General features: G+C 33.4%; 1 long non-coding RNA gene across 1 annotated transcript; it reads left to right on the top strand.

Annotated features, from left to right (window-relative positions):
* Positions 1-10,436, top strand: LOC134678784 (uncharacterized). The gene is made up of 2 exons (XR_010100241.1): positions 1-9,471; positions 9,508-10,436. It is a non-coding gene; the product is annotated as an uncharacterized LOC134678784 (long non-coding RNA).
* Positions 10,437-12,351: the final 1,915 nt, after the last annotated feature.

Here is a 12,351-nt window from a genome sequence, read left to right on the forward strand (position 1 = left end):
TCCATCGCTCCCCGACAGCCGCTCCTTCAGAGGGATGAAACGCTCCGAGAATCCCTGACCTTTAACTTATCATTCGAGCGATGTCTCCATGATGCGTTGTAACCAACAGGGCGTGCAAATTAACATACCGACCGATCTAACACTTTCGTTAAGGACAAAAAAGCTTTAAATAGTGACCAAATTAAATATACCTACTGTTGTTCATTTCAATGAACGGCGCCCTTGATAAAACAAATACATATATTAAGCTTCATAATTAGTTGCCGACCTTCTATTGTTGTAACGTGAACTGTAATTAGCAAATAAATTTGCCAAACTCAATCTGTTAAACCAATTTGGCCATGATTGGCGTAAATAATGAACAAGCTAAAGGTAAATTAATCACTGCGCCCGACTGCTTGTCCATCAAACAATTAGTGTTCCTATAATGTATTTATACTCGTATATGAAGCAGTACTTGCCTAGAGTTATGAAATAGTTTTCATTTTTATTTAGTCAATGGGGTGGAGCGCGGGTCGGCGGCGCGACGTACGCACCGCATGGCTAGGGTTACCACCAACAGATATAGTCTAATAAATAAACAGGCACCTAACAGCCTTAATTAAGGATCAGTAGTCAAGATTGCTAGCATAGTTTAATCTAACACGGCGTTAAGCGTGTCATGAGCCTTCCAAAATAAAATTCTTTATCTACGATAAGCGGGTGGTAACCCTGACTGTGGCGGCAGGCAGGGCCGCGCCAAACAGACAGCATGCCTTTAGTTTGAGCGTGCATTATTAGAAATGTTAAAGTAACTGGCAATAAAGTAACCGTAGAACAACGATGACACAACCCTTATTAAATATAATACAAAATGCGCATTGCTCCGTCAGCTGCATGAGTATTTTTGCACTTGAAAGGACGGCTACACACAGTGCCTAACGGCACAGAGGCGCAAGTTATTTCCAATTGACTGAACACCGCGTTTCACAGGTTTTCCAAGGGTTGTGTACTCGGTGACGTAGAATAAGCTAGAGATAACTAGGCTATGAGGCGAGCGCGGCTCGCGAAGAGGGTATTCGAAAAGCAATAATAATGTAGGCACTAAAATGTCGCGCACCGCAGTCGAAATGACGCAGTCTTGATAATCCCGTAGTCCGTAGAGTAGATCACCCGCGCGTCGACCTCACAGGATGAAAAGAACACACATCTCCCGATTTTTTTAAATACGCACCATGACCAACCACAAAACTAGCCTAAATTATAAATAATGTTATAAATTAACAAGTTACAATGTTTTGAGTCACGTTTCTTAAATGATGTGATACATGATAATTCAGTGTTGGTTACGAAAGTAATTGGTTCACGTTATTGAGTTAGAACCCAAAAAAAAAATTCTGTTACCATTTTTTAACATCATAATTTTGGTTTTACCTTAAATGTAAAATGGAGTCTGTTATCGGGATGAAAATGTGTGTTGTGAAGTCATAGGCCATTGAAGGGAAAGTTACCAGCACCATAGTGTATAGGAATGTAGGGACGTAGACCAGGGTACTTTCAGGGGGCCTGGCCGTGCTGTAAGGTCGATGACCCTTCTATACTATCAATTGTGGTAAGTTTACCCTCCATTATCAACTGTTTTGGAGTCTTGACGCAGTTTGATTTTGTAAGACCAATTATTTTTTCACTAGGTCTACAGAATAAAATGGCCTACGAGCTCAAGTTCCGTAATGGTCCTACTTTGCTCCTTGGTGGGTAATTATGCTCCAATTTAAAAAATGACTTAACTTCTAATATAACCATCCATAATATTTCTATATTATTATTTAATGTATACCATGTATACTCAGATGAACGAAATTGTATAATGTATGCAGTCTGTGGCCTGTAATACGAGCAAAAAATTTAACTGTAGGCTGTACTCGTCATACAGCAGCAAAAATACCTCCAACAATGAATATCTTCTGCTCCTTATTCAGAGCTTCGTTATATATAAAACAACATTTCATAAAGTTGATTTAAGTACCTATAAAATATGCCACATAAGATTTCTTCTTCATGTTCAATTTGTCAGAATATTTAAATAATGAACTGTTTAAAAAAATTCAACATTTCCTTAAAGTGGAACCAATTTTGGAGCAAAGTAGGACCATTTTACGGTTTTAAAGATCTTGTTTCCAGAGAGTAGACAAAAGAATAACATATTTTTACGACATTATATAATTTCACTTGTTATAAAAATACATTTAGGCGTCTTTGCGTTATAGGAAATAACAGTCCACATTATTATTAACATTACGCGAAAATGTATAACAAAGCGCTCCATGTTTTTTTAACTGAAGTTAATCATGAAATTATTCTTCGAGCAAAATAAAAGAATGGGGTTACATTAGCGACACTCTGGGGTAACATTATATATACAAGTTAACATTAAGTAGCCAGTTATAGGGAAAATTTACCACAGTTGATTTTAAGTAGTTAGTGCCTCACAAGTCAATTCGTCGTTGGTGGATTTAATTTAAGCCTGTCAATTACCGTCTTTTTAAAAGATGTAGTTCCTGTTTCAATTAAAAATCTGATTAACTAATTTAGTTCAGTTGAAGTGTTCTAAATGGTTGTTGTTATTTTGGGGAAGGCAACAAAAAGGGGTATGATGTTTTAATTATATTCTGACTTCTTGGTTTTGAAGTATCTAAATGAGTGGGATCACGTGAACATTGGTTCGTAAGGTATGAATAACTTCGAAATAAAATGCACGAACTTTGTCACAAATATTATAAGATACAGGCATGTAACCAAGTATTAAGCCAGCAATTGTTGGTACAATTTTACTGTAAAAACCAATAATTTTGATACATTTAAGAAAATTGTTAGTCTATGTTTACGTTGCTGGTTGCCATTCCCCTTTAAACCACCGCAAACAGTTTGGACCGTCGGAGAGCTCTGCGTGTTGGAGATCGAAGCACGCCCTGCGTCTGACTCTAGCGCAGAGATCGGTCTCTCTCTGCGGCTTCCGTTGCATGGACTAACACAAAGCCTAGGGAGGCACTGGACTCGATCCTAGACGTATATTCCCATTCCTACTAGTAGTTGTAGTGCCACATTTTAAATCTAGTATTTAATATTTCCCCTAGTAATCACTATTGAGTATCATTTGGTTTACCTTTTTTGATAGTTTTAACTGACGATGGTCGCGCGTAAAAGCAATATAATGTAAATGAATAAGCAATACTATTGTAGGATATAATATGTAGTACGTATTTATTGTTTAATCGAGAAATTTTGTAGATTTTTAGATATTTTTGGTGCTTTGGAGTACTATATTGAAATTTGAATCGAATCTGACATCGAATATTGAGTAAATTATAAAGTAATTGTTTTTATTATTGACTAGGTGGTAGGTTTATATCTGTTTCGAAGTTCGTTTCTCTTTCTCCTTCTCAGTAGAACTATCTGCGAGTACTCCTTCGCATCTCCCTCGATCTCTTATAAACTCTAGTTGTCCTGTCCCGATCGTCTTATGTACTTAGAAATCGCAAGATGCTTTTAAATAAAAGTCTAAAGCAAAGTATTTTATTCAAATATTTATACTAACGTTATTGTAATTGTAGCGAATACGAATAAGTAACGTAACTAACGAAACCAACTTATATACAAAAATATATACAATTAATTGTAAATATTTCCCTGTGTACCAAAATTTTCCTTCTTTACAATTTTTGTAGGTGTAGTATTAAATACCTTTTATAGTAGGTAAAAAGAACAGTTATATATAGATTATAACTTTATAACTTAGTGAGTCACGTCTAGTCTCGTTAGTGTACACGGAGACTGCTTTGCTGCGGTGAATATCGCAAATGGCAGATACACTGCAAAGCGGTCGAGCCACTCATAATTAATGTAATTGACATTTAAGCAATATTGATAAAAAAAGAATCATTGAGGTTTCCAGTAAAAATGATTACATGAAGTGCTTAAGATGTATTAAAAGTCACTGACTTTTAAAATATAACTGACATTTATATAAAAATGAAATTAACATTTAGGTACCTACCTACTGATCAAAAATTTGTCAGTATGGATTTCTCAACGAAGTATGAATTCTACAACGAAGAACAGGTGAAAAACAATGTTACTTAAATTAACGGGATAATTTGATTGCTTGTTTGAATATTATGAATCTAAATGACTTTACATAAGTACATAACATCAATGTTTTCTGTATGGGCTACAACGAATAAATTATTACATATAAATTATATTCTAATACCTAAGTACGTACTGCCCGTCAATCTAAGTAACGTATACAACAAAAAAAAAAGAAAAAAGATGATAGGTAAGATTGCAAATACAGTGATAAACAAAAAATGTCCAAACTAGCAATACACAATTAACTTAAGCAATAAATACATTAGATTTAATGTGACTACTAGGCCATTACTAGCATATAGCAATATATTATAAGACTAATATTCTACAAGAGCAATACCGAAGCAATATGCAAATGTAATTAAAATAAGACAAAAGTCTTAATTTACCAAATGTTGCTGATAAGTAGACTGTAAACAAGTGATAAATATAAATAAAATGTGAAAAAAAGTCTTTTAATTGGAATCATGAATTAAGTATTTATACATTGGTTTGATAATAAATATTCAATTTACATGTCATTTTGAAATCAAGAATTAAAGCTAATTAGTTTCTTTGCATTGAATGTCGTAAACTTTTTAAATTGTTTATTAGTTTTAGCTTAGTAATAAAGTATATGCAAGCTTTGATCGGGATCCAATACCTTGTATATGTATACAAATATGTATAATGTCTCCTCCATATATTGTTATATTCTTTACGTCGAAATAAATTATCTGCACTAAGTAATCTACTTCTGTGCAAAGCGTAAGGACGTAGGCTGTAGACGAAAAGTCGTTTAAATGAATTAATTAGTTGAAAATTAAATTAATATTATTTGATGGGACATTCATCGAATTGTTGAGAAGTTATTTACTACAGTCGGTAGAACCTCATATATTTTTTGAGTCGAGTAGTTCAACATGTCCCGGTCGAGGCACGCATATACAGACACATTCCAATATTTCCCCCAATGAGCCTATTATGGTTTAACTGTACGATAACTTCGAAAAACCAAATATTATGTAATAATTCACCGATTGTGATGCGAGATGTTAAAAGCAATATTTACAAAGTGTTTGTCAGTGAATTTGGGATATGATATATTCAGAGGCTTGTAAATACACATTAATATGGAAAAAAATAAAACTGTTTCATCCTAATTATATCTGATTGATATATTATGTACAAGTATGGCATAGAAAAAAAAAGTATAAAAATGTTGATCTAATATTTCCGATCCATTGACTGTAGATATTGGCTTTATTTTTCAAGCCTCTGATGAGATAAGGAAGAGTTAGTATTACTAAAAGCAATAAAAACAAGCAATATAATATCGAAGTTTTACAACGAATCTTTTACTTATAGTTATTTTGCGTGTACAACGAAATAAAATGTTTACGTGTAGCACTATAAGATGGAAACAAAATGATCCCCGCAGATAATCATAATAGACCTACATATAATAGAAAGCTCATCGCAAAGTATGCCTTACAATTTACATAATTTCTGAAGATTACTAAAATATGGAAATGTAATGTTATTACAGATGTCCGGAATTTCTTTAACATTTCGCAAGGGTTATGGAGAAACTACAAAAGCACGGTTGTGCCTACACTTATGTATGTAGCGATTTACACGAAACTTTCTGTAGAGAGTGCAATTGCAACTCGGGGATCATTTTGTAGAACTAGCGAGACTAATCCTATAGAGTGGTCCACGACAATATGGCATACAACATAAAATTGTAAGTAGTTTTAGAAATATTATAGGCACAGTTGTCGTGGGCGTCTCTAATTTTGGAAAGATTTTTATGGTTAAAATGAATTTTGATCACAAGGGATCTACGATGTTTTAAATAAGGATCACATGTCGCAGGTATTTTTTGTGACGTGCATTTTTGTGCTGTGTATATTAATTAGTTTAATGAAGGGCTTGATTGTTATTATGTCTAAGTTTTATTTGTAAATATCTGATTTTACACAGTGACTAACCAATGGCAATGCCGCATATTATGATTTAAAATTAATTATTAAGGGTGAGGGAAATTAACTAATACCTACATTATTATTATTTTAATAAAAATAGATATTCAAATTTACGTAGGTAGGTACAGAAGTACCTTATAAACAAAAGATTGTTACTTTTTCACGAGTGTACATTAATGTATTTATGTATCAGATGTACCTATGTACCTATACGTTAAATGTGCAATATTCATTTAGTATTTGTATTTAATTTAAATTACCTAAGTTTGAATCTTATATCGGTGCCTAATATTCATTTTGTAAACACGTAGCACTGTGATCATGTAAATTATTACGGTATAATTATTTTCTACAAATCGCTTTTTGAACCAGGATAATCTAGCCTGTAGAAGGCCTAGTCATTTAGATTTAACAAGTATTATACCATTAGATGTAGAGTGAGGTGACGGAGTAATGTGATGCAATCGTAGCGGTCGAGTAGGAAACATTAGGATGTGAAAGGTATAGTATAATACACAGAAAATTACTAAATTGCCTTATTTTTTGTGCGAGTGACCAAGTTAAAAAATTATTCCCGTTTTCAAGCAATTTCATGGGATGGACACAAAGCAAATCAAAGCTCAGTCATTTTGTTATGTAAAGGAATTGAGATGAATTGATCTAGATCTTAAATGTAAGGATAAAATATTGGACATATAAGTATTCACTTTACTCTATACCTACGCACATATTATATGTGTTTAGGGTTAAAAATCGTTCACTCGTACAAAAAGTTTGAAAAACCCTTAGCGTCCACAGCTAAGATGCCGTGCAATCGCTATATTTAAGAAGATGTCGACCAAATTCTCTAATGAGTGTCTTTGGTAGCCTGACCCTGACCAACGGACGTACTTCTAAGGCCTTTGCGCAATGCCGCATATTGTTTGATGTTCGTCGTCTTTACTAGAATAGAAAAGAATAGAATCCTTTATTGCGAACCATGGTACATAATCAAGTTGTTACAATAAAAATTTTTAGAACACATGGCACCCTGGTAGGGCATTGCAAATTAATCTTATGTCTAGTTATTTATGGAACATTTTTTTAAACTAAATAGTGTTACGTAATGCCGGCTACATACGTAACGATAAATCGTTGCGATAAAACTGTGCAGTCCGACTGTGCAGATAAATTTAAGTTAGCCGATTAGCCGGTCCTGCTAATTCAGTCTTAAAATGGGTCTTCTTTCATTATTAATAATCTATACACATTATTAATCAAGGTCCCCCGCCGCGTATGTATGTTCGCTATAAACTAAAAAACTTCTCAATGGATTATCATGCGGTTTTCATCTTTCAATACTTACTTAGTGATTCTTGAGGAAGGTTTAGGTGTATACTCGTACTTAATTTGTTAAGGTGTTGTGTAACCCGTGCGAAGCCGGGGAGGGTCACTGATTTTCTAATAATCTAAACTAAGTAAAGCTCGTTATATTTCAAAATTCTGCTACCGTACTCTATGCTTTAAAACATAATTTTGTGTCAGAAGTAGGTATCTATACATTTACCTGTGTTTTTATTAGTTCACAAATATACAACAGTTGCACTAAGACATTACGTGGCATCGCGCAAAGGCTTTTAGGAGTCATACCCATGTACATTAATGTAAATATAAGTTTATTTTCAGCCCCAGTTCTGTCGTACCTTTCGAAAATAACCATTAATCGTAGAACGTCAATTTTTAATTCATCTATTCCTTCCTAATAAGCAATTATTATAGTACCAAAAGTACCTACAGAGTTAGCATAACATTGCATGGAATATATATTATTATAAAATATTATAGCAAATAAAAACGTATGTAAAGTAAGCATATTGAAATATTTAATTATTCTTACTGTTGCATTTGATCTGTCGAATTTAAATTATGTTCCTAACAATTTATTTTACCAGCATTAAAAAAATAGAAGTAGCAGTATGCAAGTTTTGATAGAATAGTCCGGATATCCTCTAATAATCCATTCAATTAATTAATAATATAATAATAGCGCCACAAAATTTGTACTTTTTAATTACTAAATATTTGAATTTTATTTTAAGTAGAACCTGAAATAATGAGAAATTTAATATTATTAAATTCTTATCAATAATGTCTGCTTTATTAATTCGATTCTCATAATTAAACTTATTAACCACAAAGTAGCCAAGGTTCTACTCGTTACAAAAATACAATAAAATAAACACACTTGAAAAACACCAATATACCTACTCATACTTACATAAGTTTTTTGAGGCTCTTACGATAAATATCTACAATAAATAACAATTTAATTAAATAGTGTCATAAGTGTCATAACTAAACTTTATTATGTTTAAATACAAAAAATAAAAAAAACATACAACCGAATTGAATAACCTCCTTCTTTGAGATTTGGAAGTCGGTTAAAAAGTTAAATATATAAATTAAATAGATTTCTATTGGGTTCGCCAAAAAGTCTACTGATACGTCAGTGAATCCAATATGACTATAGGTAAGTATACCGTACCGTGTAACGGCCTTTATTTATGTGTAGTTAATCGTTACAATCTGCATTAACCAGACAATTTCCGCGCCACCCTTCATCAATATTCGTTTACGTCAAGGTAATAATGGCCTAAGTGATAATTGATGTGTACGACATATGTACGTTTTGCAACACAGGCAGTCAACTGAATAAAAACCTGGTGAGGAAACCTGTTTGCAGTCGCGCAGAATACGAAACTGTTCTAATGGCAGCATGCTTTTTGTTATTGCCAACAAAACGAATCCTAGTTTCGATCAAACAATTTAAATTGGACAACCCTTGTTAGCCTAAGTCTAACATTGGCACAAAACACTTTTTCCACCAGTTTAGCCCGAGCCTTTCGTTGAAGCTCTATTTTTCATTTAGGTAAATACCGTTCGGGCTCGCGCCTCCATCCGAAAGCCTTTGTGGCCAGTAACAAATTGCTGCTGGATTTATGGCGCTTCAATTTAAATGGAAACGTCAAAATAAAAGAACGCCTCGGAACCGAATTGTTGCAGCTCTCAGAGCAATCGTCGACATTGAATACGCATACGAATCCAACAAACAATAACCATTTAACGATACAACGGATTATTGGACACGTTACTGTCTACAGAGTTTTATCACCTTGGCTGCCATGGGAGTATCGTCTTGGGTCGTCCCATTCGTTTTTCGTCAAGTTCTTAAATTAGTCCTATTCTGCTTTCGTCACCCATTCTACATTCGTCACAATCGTCGTCTTTCAATGTCGAATGAGTGACGAAAGCAGAATAGGACTAATTTAAGAACTTGACGAAAAACGAATGGGACGACCCAAGACGATACCGCCATGAGCATCACCAGTGAGATCACGTAATCTTCTCTGTGTGGGCATGAGAATCACCGTAGGATCAAAAGCTCGATTACCTAATAGTAATATTCCGATGCTGTGAGCATCACCGGTGGGTCACTTAATGTGTATGGGGCGTGGGGGCAACATTTTAGTAAAGTACGGTGGGCAGCCAACGTAATTGCCTACTAAGCGAGGCGAAGGCTAGTTTTAATAAGGAAATGTCCGCGAACGGTTAGTACGTACCTATAACAACTACCTGTGGATAAAAGAATATAAGATGACCCTAAGCGTTTATGTAGTTACAGAACATTCTGTGTACACTTAATATAACATATACCTAACTCAAGCGCATCACTTTCATGGGTAGGTATATTTGGCGAATTGGAATTCCGGATAATTATTTGGTGATTTCTACCAGAAAGTGTTTCAGAATAGTGTTCCAGTATTGACCCGGACATAAGTCATAATTTTAACATGGCACATTAGACATTACATCTCATAAATAAAAGTTATTTATAATAAATACGTAACCTATACAATATTTTGCAAAAAATGTTGCCTTTGGTGAACTAGCTTCAGAACTACTGAAATACTCTTCAATATTAATTAAGATTGGCCATTAAAGTATGGTTTAAGTTTTAAGTAAAATATGATTTCAATACAACACCAAAAAAAACAATACATGTTTTTGTTAATTAATATTTTTATTATAGTTTCCTTTATTTTGTGCTGTTTGTAAAAGTATGAATCAGAAATTAAAACCTGAGTCGTATGACTAGTAGTTCTTTGGTTATACGTAGTTCAAAAGTCTATTAAATTAATAGTAGTGACCTAGAGCACAAAGTTATGGCGTTATAATAGTTTTACAATTTTAGTGCGGTAAGTTGCGTTGATTGTGAGCTACAAGTGTTTTGTTGCATTCTGCATTTTGATTTTAGAGTTAGAATTGTTTCAATACTCATAAAAATAAAATTGTATTGTATAATTGGTGTTTTATTCATTAACCCTAGAATTATAATCTGTGCCGATATGATTTTGTCAGATTTGGGTAAAATTTGACTAGTTTGAACGGCTTTTCAGTCTAGGTAGAATAAATAAGAAGATATAAAACAAAAAAAATACCATACGTTTTCGGAACATACCGTCAAATTGCGCTTATTATGTACAGAATAGTGATCTATCCATCAAATATTATCCAAATGTGATTTTAATAAATCGACAACAATATAATAATCGGCCCATTTAAAACATACATATTTTCATGTGTTTATTAATTTTATAAAAATATATATAGAGCCGAATGAAATAGATATCACTGCAGGCCGCCTTAACACTTTAATTTATTAAGCATTGCTTTTGAGACGCTTATTAATTCAGTTTTTTTAAACGGCCTCGTAACTTATAAAACAAAGCAAAAAAATCACGTCATTTGCGATTGATTAAAATAAAATAATAAACTGAAATAGATGCCATAATACTAAAGAAAAAGTACAAAGCTCTACAGTGGCGGAGGCCGGACCCGGGCCCCTAGCCAAGATGCCAATCGTTTACGCTCCGTAGCGAACGAAACGCCAATGTCTTTGTCACACTAATATGGAAGAGTGATAGAGAGAGATAGAGATGACTGTATTGTTCCCAAAGTTGTAAAATAAAAGAATTCCGTTGTCAGCATTCCTTTATTTGATTGCATATTTATTACAAACAAGAAAAACATTAAATACTAATTATAAATATGTAATGTATTTATCCATTTGTAAAATTATATTATAATTTGAAGGGTTAAATAAATAAAAATAACCCTTTCAAGACACAGGTGCTTTTTATAAAAGAATAAATATATTTTGTAAAATAAAACTCAGATTTTTAAATTATTACTAAATGAAATAAAATTAAGGAGTAGTATAAATAATTTAACAATATATAAAGCTTTCCACACAAGTTATTTGGCGGTGACTTAAACTCAAACTGAGAAGTGAATAATCTATGAGACAGTTTATACTTGGCCATAAATAATACAAACAAATTTATTATCAGAAATGTGTACACCGCTTTATATGGTAAGTAATTTATCATAAAACTAAGTACAAACAATAGTAAGTCAAAATGTTTAAATACATTGCGGTTATCTACAGAAGGCTTATGTACAAAAGGCTGTTATTGTATCAATACGGTTACCAGACATCGTAAATTTTATATAATTTTTGGTGCCACGGAGTGCATGGTGTTAACGGAATTGGTATAGATAATTCCAACTGAAATGGTAAATTAAGGTTAATATTAACGTAATTAACGCTAATTAAACATTAGGGTTGAGCTGGAGCGAGGTCAGAGCGGTCGCTGAAGATAGGAAGGCGTGGCGCGAGCTTGTGAAGGCCCTTTGCACCTCTGGGGTGCCATAGGAACAACAATCATTAGGGTTGAAATTTTTTATACCAATTCCTCACCACTCCGCTCGCAAAATAGTTTCTAATACACATTTTACCCGACGAGCCTTCGACGAATCACACCGTCCAGTACATAAGGCAGCTTTCGCTGTATAAAGGTATCGACATTTAATAATCAGCAAAACAACGTAAGCCTAGCTAACATCACCAAGTTGTTTATTTTGACTAGCACTTACAACCGGAATTGGTTTTAAAGGAAATGTTTTAAGTTTTCTAAATTAACACTCACTAGGTGGCACCTACGAGTAGACGTCATAACATATCCTGGGAACTAGATGGCAGCACTATTCACCTAGGTCTGACAAAATGTCAATATGCTTTTATTTCTCAAAACCTCATTGTCAATTATTAATAGTAGGACGTGTCATATTTCATTTTGATTTTTATATAATAATGCAAAATTTAATAAAACATAGCTACACAATTTAAAAATGACTCCTAATCTATTTACAGAAA

This window comes from Cydia fagiglandana, chromosome Z, assembly GCF_963556715.1.
Source record: "Cydia fagiglandana chromosome Z, ilCydFagi1.1, whole genome shotgun sequence".
In the NCBI taxonomy this organism is placed as follows: Eukaryota; Metazoa; Arthropoda; class Insecta; order Lepidoptera; family Tortricidae; genus Cydia; species Cydia fagiglandana.